The sequence below is a fragment of the Aptenodytes patagonicus genome, chromosome 3, assembly GCF_965638725.1.
Source record: "Aptenodytes patagonicus chromosome 3, bAptPat1.pri.cur, whole genome shotgun sequence".
NCBI classification, from domain to species: Eukaryota; Metazoa; Chordata; class Aves; order Sphenisciformes; family Spheniscidae; genus Aptenodytes; species Aptenodytes patagonicus.
The window spans coordinates 74,577,237-74,583,236 of record NC_134951.1 but is presented as its reverse complement, the minus strand read 5'-3'; positions in this window follow the sequence as shown (position 1 = coordinate 74,583,236).

Sequence of the window (6,000 nt, the reverse complement as noted above, 5' to 3'; positions counted from 1 at the left end):
TGCTTTGGTCTGTGCGTACTCCAATTAAAGGCAGAATTTTGTCTGGTAAGATCATATTTTGCATTGTAAATGAGCATACTGCTGATGATTTAAGTATTAATAAGATGACGAAGGTGTCTGCTAATCTGAGTAAAAATTCACTTGAGCAGTGGGAGGAACGTGATACAGACCCAAGCCCTGTAAGTGTGTCTTTTTGGTAGAGTTCAGTTGAAATCTGGAATGAAACAGTAGATTTTTATTGTTATAGTCAAAACCTTAACAGCTCTAGTGATGTTAATGAGGCTCAGACTGCTAAGGCTTTCAGTGAGTTTTCAAACTTCCCAGCATTTTTGAAAAATCAGAGAGCAGAGTCCCTGTTCTGAAGAGCTCCTTGCTCACCGCTCTCTGCGGCACTGCTGACCCACCCCTGCGGGACCGTTGCTGGCTCTGCCGAAGCCGTGGGGAGCTGGGAGCGTGTGTCCTAGGCAATGGGCGGGAACCCTTCCCCAAAGGTGTGGGGCACCACTTCCACGCTGCTACTACTGTAGTAAAACGTGAGTTTATATCAATGCTGTAAATCCATTTTATTAGCACAGCTGCTGTTTCTAACACTTCCACTTCTGATTTATGTTGGTGAGAAGGCTTGGTGGAAAGTGCGACAGCTGCAGTAGCTTCTCGCTAGATGAGTAAATACTGTACCTCTGATAGCCTCCAACCTTTTCATCCAGGGATATCCTCCCTCCCTGTTAGAATTTTTCACACGCTTGGTCCAAATCTCGTTCGTCTTTCACACAGCATTGGAAGCATGAGGCACGTAAGTGTGTTCCCCAGGAAAAACCCTGACGTACGCGTACGGCAGCAGTTGTGGAACGGCTCTGCTTTTTCCCGCCTTGGCTTCCTTGCCACGGGGAGGCTGTTGGGGTACGGTCGTGTCAGGTGAGTGGTCAGCCCCCAGGCAGATCTGTGCTTTCACGTTTTTGTTGTGCGTAGGTCTGGCTGTCCTAAAGGTGAAGGAGACCTATGGTGTGTAAGCCACTTTTTGTGTACGCTGTATAAGGTGAAAAAATGAAGAAATAGATCTTTGCCATTCTGTAGGCTAAGCTGTTTTTCTGGTATCACTATGTTAATTAGGAATTGTTTCTACACCTAGTGAACAAAGCTTTATCAACAGCTAATGAGTAGCTGCAATTTAGACTGGGGGGGGGGGGGGAAGTCCTTTTGCTAGTACAACGTATGTCAGCTAAGGAAATGGTTTAACTGTATGTATAGAATCTTTCATGTTAGGAGCTTCATCTCCATCGGGAGTTGTTGGTGTAACCGAGCTGACACAGCTTCTGCAGCGTAGATTAGCCCTCTACTTTCTGGCTTTGCCTTAGTGCCAGATTAGCCTGTTACATGGGCCCTGCCCGCTTCTAACTGGAAAAGCTCAAACGTGACTCTGCATTCTCGGCTGGAGTGACATTTTTAGTGGAGCATGACTATAAAGTTACAGTAATATATGTACTTGCATGTTTTGTTTTCCTTAGAAAAAAGGACTCAAACTGCAACTGTAGTGAGTGCATTTTTAAAGCCCGTGCAGCTGAGGTATTGTGTAGAGAAAGATGCTCTAAGTGAAATAGCGTTGATACTATGTTCACATTACTATGTAATATCATCTAAATGGTGACTTTAAGCTCATGAGATACTTAATAAACAGTTTTGAATAAATAGAGAGTTCGTCAGCATTGACTCAAGCTTAGTTAGGAAAGTGTTAAAAAGTATTTGGGGGGCAATAGTACTTGGCAGTTACCATCATTTAGTAGGCATATTTCACCAGTTTGGAAAATGTGTTTCTTGAATGGCTGGAGCTTGAAGACGGACATAAACGGGCAAATGACTGAGCACTAACAGAGAGAATGGTGATGCTAGCTGTAGCTGCGATGCCTTCAAACAGCTCAAAACAGAGTGAAGGAAAAAAATGCTTGTCCTTGTTTTAAGTTTGTTTAATAAAGTTTGTTTAAAGAATGAGAAATGGGGGTGGTTGTCACGCTACGTGTGCGAGGAGAGGGGATTTTTTTGTTCTGTTTCCCCAGTGTGACTAGGTCTGTCCAACTGTTACTCTGTCAAAAACTCTGGAGGACCCCAGACCGTTGGAATTGCTTAGTTTTCTGAGATTCGGCCACCTGGGTTTTATGTGTAGTACAGAGTATACAGGTGATGTCAAGAAGTATGTCACTGGCAGGCACTTGGGGGATCGGGAGAAACAGGCTACCTCATACAGTGTATAGCTATGGCAAAATAATTTTCTAAGGCTAACAAAGGTCTTTGCTTTCCTGCTGATTGTAAAGAATTAGTCTCTTAAAAATCCTTTTCTCAGCTGGGGCTATATAAATTTCAAGACACTTTCCCCCCTTCCTAGACAGTTAAGACAGATAGTTAAGCTTTCTTTTTTCCCCCCAAGATGACAAGTGTTTTGGGCAGTGTTTTCAGTTTTTAAACCCTGTGCGTATCACTTACCGTATCTGAGTACCTCAGACTCTGCATTTCTTTTTGGTGGTTGTCACGCTAGTATCATAAACCAGTCTGTAGACAAGGATAACGAGACTCTTGGCAGATGTTAAATGCCATCCGGTGAAGGAAGGTAGTACATCCCAGATGAGTAGTTTCCAGCCTGTAGACTTTTCTTGGACAGTATCTCAATGGTCTGGGGAAGGTGGCTGAGAAGAGTAAACTGGCAAACTCAGTACACCAGTGCCTTTGGCAATTTCTGAATTGGTCTACACATGAAGGGTCCATAAACTGGAAGAGGTTCACCGCAACCATTATCACTACTAAGGACATCCATCCGCGTCTTGTCTTCAAGTCTGGTACAAGGCAACTTTGTTACTTAGCTATCAGTAAATAAACTCGTTTAGGTGGGAACAAAGTATCTGGCTTTTTGACCCCCTTACGAAACTTTGAGCCGAAGTTTGTTCAGTTCCTAGGACGAAGGTAGGATGGGGAAGGAGAAACTCTTTCTTGCATGTTTTAGTGTTCTTGTATTTTTGTTTCAGGCAGGCGCTTGAAGTTGGCGACAATGTCATCCTTCTCGTAGAAGCTGGTATATGCTGGCTGGACTGAGTACACGTTATTTTTGCAGAGAGAAATACATGAGATTTTTGCAGGGAGGTGTCATGTATACGCAGTTGCTCATCCCGCCAGCAGGGCTGATGTGCTGAACAACATGATTGAGAACTGGGACTGACTCTGCAGCCAGTAGAGCTGTTACCCCACAAAAATGCGACTGGAAGTCAGGAGTCCCGACTCTCAGCATTCTTTGCTGTTTTACAAATAGCTAGGCTTACGACAACTTTTGAGCAGATCTGCCAAAGAAAATCATCTATCAGTTGTGCTTTACCTCATCTGATGGAAAAAAGCACAGACAGAAGCGGTCTGCACAGTTGGGATCCTTATAAAGGATGGTCTAGCAAGGTTCCATACAAACAGAATTTTGCTGTTCAGTCTTAATTTTGTTAAAAGGGTTAAAATTTTAGAGTTCTGGATATACCAGGATTCCTCTCTGGTTTTCCTCGTATATTCTGTATTTATTGCTATCGCATCTTTATTTTTTTCCCCCCAGATGACCCTTACTGGTTAGAATAGACACATTTTGGTGAAGACTTGAACTGCGCAAACTGCGTAGCGAAGACGGTTCTTTTCAGTTACACTATGAAGGCGTGTGGTGGACGAGGCAGACGGAAGATGGGTGCGTTCTCACGGCTAGGGCAGTTTTGTGTTGCCTCTGGAACTGGAGTCTCATCTTGCCTCCGCCATAAAACTTCCTCCTGGTCAGGCCACGCACACACTTGCACAGGGTCCCCATGGGGTTCAAGCAGAAACAAAGATTGCAGGTGGGGAGAGTTTCCCAAGTGCTGTCGGTCACAGGAGGGCTCTGCTCACCGTGTACGTCGTGCTGTGAAAGCTCACGTTAGGTTCTTGACGCGCCCAACTTCCCAGCTTGGTCTTGCTTCTCTATGCGTAATGTAGTGAGAACATTCTCACTTTGTAAGAGATTGTACCGTTAGTTGTTAGAACAAAAACCCCTCAGGCTTTGATGCAGCTGCCACCGGGTACATTGTGAAAAAGATGGATACAAAGTTTTAATGTACAGTTAAGGCTTAACTGATGCTGCAAAACCATCAACACAGTAAATGGGGGTGGGGGCTTGGCGGGAAGAAGAGAGTGTGATTTTTATGGCTACGATTTTATGTGCTGATATAAACTGATTTGAGGTTTCAAAAGTAACCGTGTTTCTCTTGTTTTGAGGTGTTTGACTTGGTAACTCTTAAATACAGTCCCAAGACTTGAGATAATCAAGCCTCTAGACACTTTATGCTTTTAAAGAGCATCTCGAGTCCTCAAATGACTTTGTTAAAACCGCTTTTCCCGATAGATGCAGTTGGCCTGCAAATTTACATTTTAGCAGTTTAGCTGGAATACTGAAACATTAAATGTGAGATGAATGGGAACTTATGTTCTTGGGCATAAGTACTGCACTCAAATGGGGGGGAGGGAAAGCCTTTTTGTCTAAAGGCGTGAAGAATGTTTGCTAGAAGAATTAAAATGTAAAACCTAATTCTCTGTTACTGGAATTAAGTGGTGCTTGGTAAGTTTTTCTACTGCCTACAGGATCTAATGTGCTATTTCTGTAATAACCCTGTGTAAGTCAGGAGATCGGTGCTGAGGAGCTCTTCCGCAGCCGTTCCACTGACCGATTCACTTCCGTGAGTGGGGCTGCCGGTTCAGACCTTCTCAGCAGTTCAGAGCAGTGGTAGTTGAGCTGTTCAGAACCAAGACCTCCAGATACGACCTGTTCTGAGGAGAAAGCCTACTCTTGAGAGGAGCTGCCGCTTCTCAAGAGGCTCCCGTGGCACCGGAAACATAATTTGTGGCAAAAGGATGGGTTTGTAGTCGGGTGTCTCTCCTAGCTCTGCCTGACTCTATTCTCTTCCCCACATATGTGTTTGATGTATTCAACAGGAGTCTAATACCACGCTGGGAAATACTGTTTTCAGGTGAAGAGAGAACAGTAAACTACTGCAAATGTAATTGTACTTCTAGCCTGGATTTAGTCATCGTGGCTTGTTAATGCTGCTTCAGGAGCTCTTAACAAAATTTTTAGGTTATGTTCCTGAAGCAATACACTGGACTAAGCTGATTTTGAAAAAGGTGATAAAATAGCAGTTGTGTAGTAGTTCCTGAAAACATGTTTAGAAAGAGAAGTTGCTGGGGGGAAAAAAAATCCCCTCATAAGAGTAAGTGATAACACTCTGGAGATAGCAATCTACAGACCTGTAGGCTAGGAAAAGATTAAAAAAGAAAAAAAAGAAAGTTTTACCTTTAGAGGATAATTAAGACCTTACCCTATGCTAACTCACTCCTTGCAACGTGTACTGGTAAGAATCAGGTAGTAGGATAAGGTGGACAGTCTAGTAATAGAGAAACTTTGTGAACCTTACTTTAGTTTCTCATTCTACTACAGCTTCCTGTGACCTCAGATAAAGTTCAGCTAGTTCCCCTTTCATATAAATACTTTCTAAATAAATGTATTCCCATACAAGTATGTAAATACCTTTTTGTGATGGGGTAGAACATAACATTAAATATACCCGCCAGGTATACTAAAATCATGCCAGGTAACTTAAGGAGAACAAATAGGAGTGCTGTTTCCAAGCTTGTTTCGTGGAAACTAGTCGTCCTTGGGACAGCGTCACGGCTATCCAAGGAGGAGCTGGGGAAAATGAGGGAAAACTTCATCATCAGTCAGAAACGCACAAAGTAGCTAAGTACTCAGCATCTTTTTAACTGTCAAGGGGACAAGGCAGTAGAGTCCTTCACCAGATTAATACAGTCAGCACAGAAGGGATCCATCCTTCTGTCCTTGCTTACTAAGGAGACAAAGCTAAATCTCTCCCTGCATCAGTCCTGCATGCACCCGGGCCTACTCACCAGAAAACTTCCCCTACAAATGCGTCATTAGTATCTCAGCTTTACACTAGCACA